Genomic DNA, 12,237 nt, shown 5'->3' on the forward strand with positions numbered 1-12,237 from the left:
GACGGAGGTCTTCTGGAATTCTCTTGATCCTAGGAGTACAATGGATGGTGTTTTCCCTTCGGATATTGGTAGGCCTTCTAAGGGTGTTAAACTTTTGGGTGGTCCAGTGAGTTTAGACATGGACTTCATTAGCGACATGTTGTTGAATAGGGTGCACAAAACTGTTCAACTAATGAATGCGATCAAGAAACTCAAGGACCCTCAAAGTGAGATGCTTTTGCTTCGCAACTGCACGGGCGTGTCTAAACTTTATTTTGTTATGCGAACTACCAATCCTGCTGCTTTACAACCTGCTACTGATCTCTTTGATGACCAGCTTTTTCAGTATTTGAGGCTTCTGATGACTGGGGATGGTGCGGGTTTTGGTCCTTTACAGAAGAGATTGGCTACCTTACCTATTAAGGATGGCGGACTTGGCATTTATACCATGGCTGATACTCGTACTTACTGTTATCTTGCTTCTCGTAGTCAGACTACTTCAGTACAGAAAACGATCCTTGGTAATTTATTCTCAACGGACAAAGGTTTAGCTTATCAGCTGGATCTTCAGACCTTCACCCAAGTATGTGGTTTACCGTCTACTTACTGTGTCGATGATACTTCCCCCCCTTCCATGCATTCCCTGGCAGTGGTTTATTTTGATGCAGTTAAGAAACAAATCCCAGACCAATTTCATATGTTTGAAAGAGATTCCATCTTATGGCAATGTAACTGTATCAAGCATGCTCAAGACTATTTGGCGTTTCTCATTAGTGGGCTTAATCAATGTCTTGTACCTAGACAATTTAGAGCTGTGCTTCGTTATCGACTGGGTATTCCTCTGTTTGTTGAGAATAGTCTGTGCCTAAGTTGTAACAAGTCTATGGATATTTTTGGAGATCATGCGCTTCATTGTGCTAAAGATATTGGATATACATTTCGCCATGATGTCGTTCGTGATGTTGTCGTAGACATTTGTTACAAGGCTAATGTGCCTGCACGTAAGGAGGTTTCCCTGGGTCTTCAGTCGGATGATGGCAAATATCTAAAACCTGCTGATATCCTTGTTCTCAACTGGGACAATGTGCAAGATGTTTGTACGGATGTTACAGGTGTCTCCCCTTTTACTGGTGATGGTATCTGCTCCTTCGCTCCTGGTAAGGCTATTTCTGGTGCGGTTTCACGAAAACGTGCCAAATACTTGGACAAGTGCGCTGCACATGGCTATGGTTTAGGGGTGCTAGCCTTCTCTACCTTAGGGGAGCTCGGCGAGGACACTTTGATTTTTTTTAAGCGTCTTAGGAACTGTTTGGTTAGCAATAACGCTAGTAGTGGCTTTGGTAGTTTCATTTTTTATCGTTTGGGTGTTACGATTCAAAGAGGAGTTGGGGCCCAGCTTGTTGCTAGGTTGCCAACCAAAAGCTCTGTGTAAATTATGTCCAAAATTTTAATTAACATTTTTAAAAAATAATAAATTATTAGTAAATTTAATATATTTATATTTAACAGTAAAATAAATTAATTATTTTTAAACCAAATAAAATTGGAAAAAACTATTTTCAGAAATGTGTCTGTTTTTGTCGTTTGCCACTACAACAATGGTTGAATCTGATATTTTACCAAACACACTTTGATTGCATCTTTAATCAGCTTTAACTTTAATTAATATTTTACCAAACGTCTAACTGCTTTTTTCTCACGGCACATCATAATTGTTTTTATAAAAGTGCTTTTATAAAAGCCGCAGCAATACCAAACTAAGCCTTATTATTTTCAGAGATTTGGAGAGACTTTTTAAACAAAGCAGACATGAAATAAATCTCTCCAAGAAGTGATATTTTCGGAAATTTGGAAATTTTGGGAGTATTCGTTTTTGAGAGTAAACATTTTTTTTCTTTCTTGTTTGAGCGGATAAGCAAGGAACGAGTCATTTGCGTAGTAAACCAGCGATGAGATGACCTAGCATATAAAATGTGGGATGAATGAAACAAAGAGAATGAAAACTTAGGTATACGACAATATTGAGATTTATTTTTCAGTATTCGTGGTACTTTTATCAAAACATTATAACGTGCACAATAAAATAATCGGTACAAGTCTTGAATTTTTAAAGTAAATATTCTATGTTTTTTTTTGTCTCTACAAATCACAGAGACTCTTTATAAGTCTCATTTTTTTATCTCTACAAATCACAAAAACTCTTTAGTATACTTTCAAATCACTAGAAACCTTTACAATGAATCTCAAAAAGTCGTTCAAATAAAAATCTTTGAAAGTACAAAAAATTCGTTCGACTAACCCTCTGTAAAATCTTTCCCCCGTAAGAACTCTTTCGTCACTCTTGCAACGGTCTACAAATCTTTATTTAAAGAAAATACGATCTCGAACGGATTTCAGTTGAAAACGAGTGATGCTATGTTGACGTCCAAAAAAACCGGATAAAATCTCATGAGGGATAGAACGAATAGGACAGTGTCCTCTACCATTGGGATTATAAGTGGGCAGAAGTGGGTCTTGCGAGGTGTGAGTAACTGTAGAAATCCGGGGATTTTCTCCCGTGTAAATCATTTTCGGTTGAAAATACCTTCTCATTTCTTATCAAGTGCGCATTTCGAGGTCCAAAAAGAAAATGTCATCAGAAATATAGTAATCCGATTTTCGACGATTAAACACAGGATACTGAAACTAACATACGCTTCAGAAAAAAGAAAAAAAAAATACTAACATGGAAATTCCTAAATTCAAAACCCTTGAAATCATCCAAAAATCCCCAAATCCCTCAGTTTTCCATATCCTTCTCAACAATCCATCTCTCAGAAACGCCCGATTTCTTCACTGAATTCCCCAAAGCCCTACTTTCTTTGGATCAAAACCCTGAGGTCAATGTAATAATTCTCTCCGGTCATGGTGATCATTTCTGTTCAGGAATCGATCTCAATGCTATCAATACGTTAATGAAGTCTCAATCAAAGGATCAAGGAAGGTTTAGAGAACGTTTCCGTCGTGAAGTTAAATGTTTACAGAATGCGATGACAGCAATTGAACGGTGTAGGAAAATTGTGATTGCAGCGATACATGGTGCTTGTATCGGTGGTGGTATTGATCTTATAACTGCTTGTGATATCAGGTATTGCAGTAAGAATGCATTCTTTTGTGTGAAGGAAGTTGATGTAGCTATTGTTGCTGATCTTGGGACGCTTCAGAGGTTACCGGGAATTGTGGGCTATGGGAATGCGGTTGAATTGGCATTAACTGCGAGGAGATTTACAGGGGAAGAAGCTAAGGATTTTGGTTTGGTTTCCAAAGTTTTTGAATCCAAGAGTGCATTGGATGAGGGTGTCTATGCTGTTGCAGAGGGTATGTTGATATCTGTTAATTTTAATCCTTGAATTTGTTATCTCAATTCAGTTGTTGCTTATGGAATTTTCTCGCTAACAATTTGATCCGATTCCTCTAGTTTAAGTGTGTATGGGGTGCAGACTTGTTTATTTACTGGTGACAATGCTGGGGGTTTTATACCGAAAATGATAGTATGCACTTGAGTTCCATGCTAGTTACTCGCCCGGAGTGATGTAGCGCCCTTATAGTCCCTGGATAATTGGAATTAACCTCAAAGGGTTTACAATTCCAATTATTAGGGCCCATAGGTGGGTGCCAGGTTCATGGATAGCTCAGGACGCAAACAACTAGTGTGCTGCCTAGCATTGTCGATTTTCTATATCATGTTTTTTCTTTCAAAACTACTAGTATTAAGAGATGGAAGTGAACTTGAATTATTAGAATACTGGGGAGTGGAAGATGTTAAGAAGAAGAGAGAAAGAGATGCATAATATTCTTACTTGATAGTTTTACAATATAAATGGATAGGGTCTTCTTTCTCTTTTTTAGTATTGGAACCCCTGGAATGTAGGTCGTGTGGTCTTATGGTAACGGTGAACAAGAACGGTAGCTGGTGGGGCTAGGTAGGAAGAGTGAGATGATAAGTTTTCTTCCTGTATTAATCTCCTGTATGTTTAAGTCGAGTTCCGTAATGAGTAAAAGGTTAACAAGATGTTTATCTTTCGTGGGTTATTATGTACCACTTTTGGTGGATATCATCTGAAGCAAGAACATTAGTAGAACAAATCTTTTGTTTTATTTTCAATCTTAATTTAAAGATTTGCGTTTTCCAGTTCAAGTTATTTTTCTACTTGAAATGAATTTTTGAACTTAATCTTTCACTGGGAAGACCTTCGAGCTTATGCTAGTCATAGGTGTAGTTAGAACTTAGATTGGCTTTGTAGTATAATTGATCCATTCATGTAAGCTTTAAACCTGGAAAGTGGGTAGTTTTATGTGTAGGTTTTAGGCGCATGTTATTATATATCACAGTTCAGGTTAGCTCATATGCCTTGAAAAAGACTCACATTGTTCTCATGTTTTACTCTTGTACTAACTATTAAGAAATGTTTGCGAATTAAATGTTAGGAATTGCATTGAAGTCTCCGCTTGCAGTGATCGGAACGAGAGAGGTATTATTAAGAAGTAGAGACATGAGTGTGGATCAGGGATTGGATTACGTCGCTACCTGGAATTCGGCGATGCTTCCATCTGCTGATCTAACAGAGGCAGTCTCAGCCCAAATCCAAAAGAGAAAACCCACATTTGCTAAGCTTTGAATTCTGATATGTCTCCAGTGAAAATACAAATGCATACTGATAATCACCAGGTATCATATCTGTCTATCTTGTCATTGTAATAAAAGTAAAATGCTATATACACTAAAATACAAAATACATACAAATTATATGCCTTCAGTTTTCATTTTGTTCTCTTCTCTTCATGTACAAACTGGGTATTTTTGGTTGAAGTATCTGAATATGGAAAATACGTAGACAGTTTCAGAATGCCTTTCAAAGTTTTTTTAGATTTTTTCCGCTGTCTTGGAGCCGTGTGTTTTGTGTAGTGTAAAACAGTAAGACTTGTGGTCCAATTTCATTTACCCTTCGTGAATAGTGGAATATTTGGATGTTTTAACATATTGAAACATCTCAACTGCATATTCTGTATTACGCAAGTCTCTCTTTTTACTAGATTGACAAAGGAGAAAAACTAACATAAGCAATTTGCTGTAATAAATGCTGGCAGGCAACTTCCAGATGCATGGTGTAACTCCATCATCTTATCAGTTGATTGTAAGGGCCACATGTCCATATCACCCGCATGCTTAGGATATCTGGGTGTTACAATCAACGGATAAGATGAGGAAGTTGGACTGTACATTGCCGTAAGGAAGCTACCTCCTCATTTCCCATATACTTGCTTATGTCCCTCAAGTTCAAAGGTTAGACCACTTTGATTATGAAATTATGGGGTATGGCTAGTGTATGGAGAAGGTTACTTAGCACCGTAGCACTGGGAATAAAGATATAAAAGTAAGTATCTTATCTATCTACCTACCTATCATTTTTCCTCCTTTTAAACTGGGAAAACAGTGGACTGGTAGTCCTCGCTTGCAGTTTCCTGAATCACCTTATTGTCGTAATAAAATTAAAATGATAGATACGTAAGACACTTGCAAATGGTACACCATCAATATGCAGCCTTTCTTTTCTATTGCAATTCTATGTGTAACTAAGAGTTTCAGTTTAAACTTCTGTGTAGGAATTTCACAATGCCTTAGGAAACTGTTTGAAATTGTGGCTGTCTCCTTGAAGAAGTGAGTAGTGTAAAATTAGGTAGACTTTGACTTTATGTGCAATAGGTCACACCCATCTAATGAAGAATTTGATTTTAGTAAAGCGAGAGTGGAATTTGCTTGAATAAAGAACTTATTCAATGATTAATAGTGCATAATGACAGCACCACCTCGAGCTTAGCCCTTTAATGATCTATTCTTCATATCTGTTGATCTTAAAATACCTTTGACCTATTCGAAATCTTTAGGGAAGGTTTTAGAGGTGGGAAGACTTCAATATCCAAGAAATATTCCATGTAAATGCATATCGTATTGTGATGGTTCATTATGTTCTAACTTCTACTGAAAACAATTTGTTCTGTAAGATTTGCAAGAACAACCTGTCGAGAAGTAGCCTCTCTGCTTTAATTGAGAGGTTAATTCTCTAGACATCTTGGTTTGTAATTTTGGACTGAAGCAAGGCTGTAGAATCTTCTAACATTAAATAAACAGAGGGTCACTTCTCGATTTCTGAAACAAACTAAGAAGTGACAATTTGGATGGAAATAAAAGCTTAAAATTTCTGGAAACACCATTAATTTTTGTGTTCTTGAGATTGCTTTTCAAGTTTATTTGTGTTTTCTCCTGTAGAGCATCTTTACTGGTGCAGTCGTGTGGGTTTAGAGAACCCACTGGCGGAGGAGTTGGTGTGAGGTTATAGCCATCCACTAGTCTGACTGGGAATGAGAGTATCAGGTGGACATTTTACTGATTAGATAGAAGCAACTCCATTATTCTTAATCTGCTCGGGTTAAAGTGGTTACAAACACTATAAATTTTTCAAGAACCCCAAATTTGTCAGTTTTTCAAATATTCCTCAACAGTCCTTCCCTTAGAAATGCTCTTTCAATTAGATTTTTTATCTGAATTCCCCCAGCCTAATCTCACTTGATCACTTGATCATTCTTGCTGGTCATGGTAATCAATTTGCTCTGGTATTGATCTCAAAGTTTTAAATTCTTTAATGAAATCTCAACCAATTGATCAAGGAAGGTTTTGAGATAGTCGTGAAATTAATGATTTACAATATGCAATTACTGCAATTGAACGGTGACTAAAGCTTACTATTGCTGCAATTGATGGAGACTGTCTTACTGCTGGAATTGGTCTTAGAACTGCATGTGATATTAGGTATTGTACTGAAGATGCATTTTTCCGTGTAAAGGAAGTTGGCTTAGCTATGGATGATGCATTTGTGATTGTGAGGTTACAGAGTATCGTCGGGTATGGAAATGCGATTTAATTTGCGTTGACTTCATGGAAATTCACGGATAGGAAGCGCGGTGGATTTGGTTTGGTTTCTGTGGTTTTTATCAGAGAACGCAGTAGATGAGGGTGTCAATGCCATTGCTAAGCGCATGCTGGTCTTTCTTCTTACTCTGTTTTGTTCTTCTTTGAAACATAGTTCATACTATACAACGTTATAACCTGCACTGCTTTTTGTTTATGATTTTTGGCTTCAAAATAGTCATTCCTACATTGAATTTGTGATTTCAGTTTTTAAATGCATAAATCGTTGTTTATAAGAATTGTGTTGCTAATTTTTAGGTTCAATCCACGTGTGTCAATGTGTATAGAGTAGATAAACTTTTTGTGAACTCGTGATAGACTTTCGTGATTTGAAACTGATGTTGATCGGCTTCGAATTCCATATATTTAGATGAATATGATATCATACTTTTATGCTTCATCAGTGAAAGGGGCTCTAGGCCTATAGTCAGGTTCAGTTTTGTAGAAAGTATGATATGGGAGTAATGTAAAGTTGGTTGTATATGTTAAAATGAAGAGAGAAAAAGAGTGACGGAAAAGTTGTCGCTTAATTGTTTGATAATAAACAGATAAAGAGAGGTTCTTTTTTCTTTTAATAGAGGGAGGAAAGGTGAGCAGATAGCCATATAGGTTTTATTTTGTAGGTTTTGCCCCCTACATCTTGAGTTGAGTTCATACTAAACATTAGAAGGTGAACAGTGTGAATCTCTACTGTCGGTTAGTTCTTTTTTCTTTCCCACTTGATATCTTAACTTAATTTTTCATGGGAGTCTTAACTTAATTTTTCACGGGAGAACTTTTGAACTTAGACTCCTTTAAGGTTGATTTAGTTCAGTCCGATGCACCCTGTTACACTCTAGGGTAGCTCTTATACCTTGAGAGACTCTTTTGTTGTTTTCATGTTTTACTCGTAGACTGAAAAAAAACAAGGGTAGCAAATGAAATGTCAGGAATTGTAAATGAAGTCTCTACTTGCAGTGGTAGGATTGAAAATGTATTGTTCAGAAATAGAGGCCTGCTTTTGCATCAGGGATATGGTTATATGACTACCAGGAATACTGCTATGGTTCATCTGATTCGATATTTTTGGAAATACAAATGCATGCTAATGAATCACCTGGTATTTTACCCGTCTTATCTTTTTTTCTTCCTTTGTACTTGGAAACAGTGACTTTTTGTCGTCTCAGGCACTTCCCCTTTTCTGATGCAATTTTATTTAAGAACTAAGAATGTCAGTGTAAATTTTATTCATGTAGTAATAAATGATCAGAGAGTATCTGAATCCCTTTGGAAATGTTTGAGATTCTGGCATTAGTTAAAAGTAGTATGTAACAAGGAGACTTTTGGTCCGCAATTGGTTGCACCTCCACATATAGAATTTTGATTTTTAGTTAAGAGAGCGGCATGTTCTTTAGTCTAAATGGAAACACTTCATTTCTTATGAATGTGAGAATGTAGTAAACTGGTTTAGTTATTGATCACACTTCAACAACGCTATGACAGCACCAACCTGAGATTAGCTGTGACAGTCTGGACTACTGTTGTCTGTTGAGTACTGACAATGCATGAGAGATATCAACTCAGACATTGTGGTTGATTCTTCAGAAGCAGGCAATTTTGTTATCTGGGTAGAACTGGAGAAGGCAGTGGAACTGTAGCTGCCCCATGTGAGCAAGGAAGGTGATGCTCAAATGCTGTAATTCCTGAGCCTCAGAGCAGGAGGTGATGCCGTTTTGATGCTCGGCTCAAGGACATCGAGAATTTCGGCGGACTGTTATTCCTACCTACCGCATTGATCGTGTCCTAAAAAGTTTTAATATTGTAGACCACTCTTTAGCCTTTTGGGCAAAGACGCATTTCAGATGGAAGTACTTGCCACCAATGTGGACTCTGACCAGGTATTGTGGGCAGATTTTTGTTCAAGTTTTCTTGAAAAAGAAAGCAATAACGAACAAAACTACCATGGAGGACCAGAGCCTTGAAATTCAATCAAAATTTGGTCAGATCAACTTTTTAGTAAATCGTCGAACAATTCACTTACAAGTTACAACTGCTCTTTGTCCTAAAAATCTACTGTAAATATTTTTCTAGCCAAAAAATCGGGCCACTGGTTACCTTGAGCCCGGTATTTATGCAGTAACTCAACCAGCCATCATGCCTCGAGTTCCTCGTGATTATGTAACCGCATTGCATTCTTAATATTGCATCGTGCCGATATTTACAGCATGACCAAAGCCCGCCTTGCTAATGCCAAATTTACCTCTTGCCCAAAAATCGAGCTAATGAAAGTAAAATCTATATAGTGATCCAATTCCAGAACAGATCTACCATGTGACTCAACATTTGAATTGAGGATTTTAAAATGAACATCTTTGCCTCAGAACTGCCTGTGACACAGTCGTCTACTCAATGAATGTAAATTGGACTGGTGTCATCAGGTGAGTCAATTTGCAGACAAAAATCTTCCAAAATCGGACACTGGCTCCGGAGAACTGCCCCGCAAGTTCAAATGATCTGATTCATTTTAAAACAGTACCCCGTAATTATCGGATGGATTCCGACTAAGACTAAAATAGATTTGATTTGAAACAAAATAATAAAAGCACCCGTGTCACCGACGATTCAACGCTTTTGAGTAGAAAACAATTACTCCTTATTAGTCGGTCCCACCAGCACACTCTTTATTACTCTTTTATTTTAGACAAAGTAAGTTACCCCTGCCCTGTCGGCTTCATTTCTCAGGACCTGAACTCAATATATATTCTGCCGTCTGTCTGTCTCACCAACTCCACTCTTCCGATGAAGCAAATTCATCCGATTAGACTCCTCTCCATCAAAACAATCAACATCCTTCGAAACACACCAAAACTCATCCTCCTAACAACATCAATCGTACTCTTAATCACAATAATCCATCCTCTAATTTCATCTTCTTCTAATGATAAAATCTCCTGGGAAGATTTGAAGTTGCCAGGATGCGACATTTATCGAGGAGAATGGGTTTGGAATCCAGATGCGACGTATTACACGAACAACAGTTGTAGTTTTATTCATGAACATCAGAATTGTATGAAGTATGGAAGACCTGATACTGATTTTTTGAAATGGAGATGGAAGCCAAATGATTGTGAATTGCCTGTCTTTGATCCGGTTCAGTTCTTGGAGCTTCTCGTTGGGAAATCTATGGCGTTTGTTGGGGATTCTGTTGGTAGAAATCAAATGCAGTCATTGATGTGTCTGCTATCTAAGGTAAGATCCTATGAGTTCCCCCACTTTGCTAAACCTTGAAAATTGTGATGGAAATATGATACCATCTAGTTTAGGAAGGAGGATATCATTTTCGTATAGCAAATAATAACTGTTGCAAAACATAAATCACCTTGATTTTACATTTTAAACAGCAAATTTGTTGTTAAGTTCATCCATGAGTTTCTTTCCGTTGCTGTTTTGCAAATTGATTGCCATACATTTTGTGACATTTTGCAGTAGGTTTCTAAGAGAATGGCCAACTCCTGAATATATGTTATTCCAAAGAAAAATTTACTAGAACTCACTAGTATTTGTTCTTATGTGTCACATTATTATTTATGGAATGGATTTAAGACCTGTAGCCCTCTACTGGAGATGCTCTAAGATTTGAGTTTAGTTATTGAATCCACACGGCTAAATGGAGAAAGGTTTAAAGCATAAATCTCTTGGAAAACAGTAAAGGAACAAAAATTCTTAATATAACGCCTAAGCGAACTCTCTTAAAACTGGTCTCCCACAGATCAAAATTTAGTTAACGGGTCTCATGGCTTTCGTATAGAATCTACCATTCTCCAAAAGAGTTCTTATTTGGCCAAATCCAGAGTATACGTTTTCTGGGTCATTCAAACGAGCGATGTAAAGAATGATTAGCAAAAGAGAACAATGTTTTAGTGGGTTCCACTAATTTTTCAGAGAGTTTATCTTTTTTATGGTCCCCAAATAGCTCATTGATAGCTGTCTTTGGACAAGTGAGATCTTGTTGAGGGGACCTGCTTACCTTGTACCTTTTGTATTCATGCTCATGCTCCCCTGTATGTGTTTATTACCCGAAAATGAATCGGTGCGTGCATGCCACATTAGTGCAATGATCTTACAGAAAATATTCAACCTTAGGATCGAATTAATGAAAATGACTTTGTAGTTGCATTTTTCATCACCAGGTGGAGAATCCGGTAGACGTTTCAACAACTAACGAGTGGCATTTTCAACGATGGAAATACACCAATTACAACTTCACTATTGCAACCTTTTGGACTCCTTTTTTAGTAAAAGCTGAACAACAGCAAGGAAAAGGACCCACAAATAACGGTCTCTTCGATTTATACCTAGATGAATATGATGTCAAATGGACAACGGAGATACATGAATTCGATTACATTATCCTCTCTGCCGGACATTGGTTCTACCGGCCCCAAATGTATTATGAAAGTGGGAATCTTGTAGGTTGTTTCTCTTGTTTACGTGATGATGTCAAAGATCTCGCGATGTCTTATGGCTATGGAAAGGCATTTCAGAATGCGTTTAAGGCGATTAACAGTTCACCAAATTTTACAGGCACGACGTATTTAAGAACATTTTGCACCTTCACATTTTGAAAATGGAACATGGGATTCAGGAGCAAATTGTGTTAAAAAGAAGCCATTTAAGAGTAGTGAAACTCAGATCGATGCTGATGGTTTATCCTTGTACAATGCTCAACTGAAGGAATTTAGGGTGGCAAAAGAAGAAGGGAAGAAGACAGGAAAGAAGTTTAGGTTACTCGATACGACACAAGCAATGTTATTGAGACCAGATGGACACCCAAGTACGTACGGACATTGGCCACAAGAGAATGTCACTTTGTATAATGATTGTGTTCATTGGTGTTTGCCTGGACCTATTGATTCATGGAGTGATTTCTTACTTGAAATGTTGAAGATGGATGAGTGAGATTTGTTGGTGGCTTTCATTTCATGAAAAAATAAAGTGGCTTCTTTATTCTGAAAAATAGGCTAACTGTATATTAGCTTATTCTTGTGCGGTTGGGGTCTCCTTAACCCCCTCATTTTTCCAAAACAGAAACATATATATGTATTAGCTTCTTTGGCGGGAACATAATACGTCATTCTCTTTTGTTTTTTTACATAGTGTTATCTATCACTCAAGTTGCTGAGCCGTTGCTTGCAAGGTGAGTAATTGTGCAGCTGAAACTCTATCTGTCATCTCATTTTTACTTTTCGCTGTGTAATTCTTTAGTTGTATTA

General features: G+C 37.3%; 2 pseudogenes; both read left to right on the forward strand.

The window, feature by feature from the left end:
• Nucleotides 1–2,481: 2,481 nt before the first annotated feature.
• Nucleotides 2,482–4,785, forward strand: LOC113281107 (annotated as a pseudogene).
• A 4,896-nt stretch (nt 4,786–9,681) lies between these two features.
• Nucleotides 9,682–12,209, forward strand: LOC113281106 (annotated as a pseudogene).
• The last annotated feature ends 28 nt before the right edge of the window (nt 12,210–12,237 follow it).

The sequence above is a fragment of the Papaver somniferum genome, chromosome 5 (genome assembly GCF_003573695.1).
Source record: "Papaver somniferum cultivar HN1 chromosome 5, ASM357369v1, whole genome shotgun sequence".
Taxonomy (NCBI): Eukaryota; Viridiplantae; Streptophyta; class Magnoliopsida; order Ranunculales; family Papaveraceae; genus Papaver; species Papaver somniferum.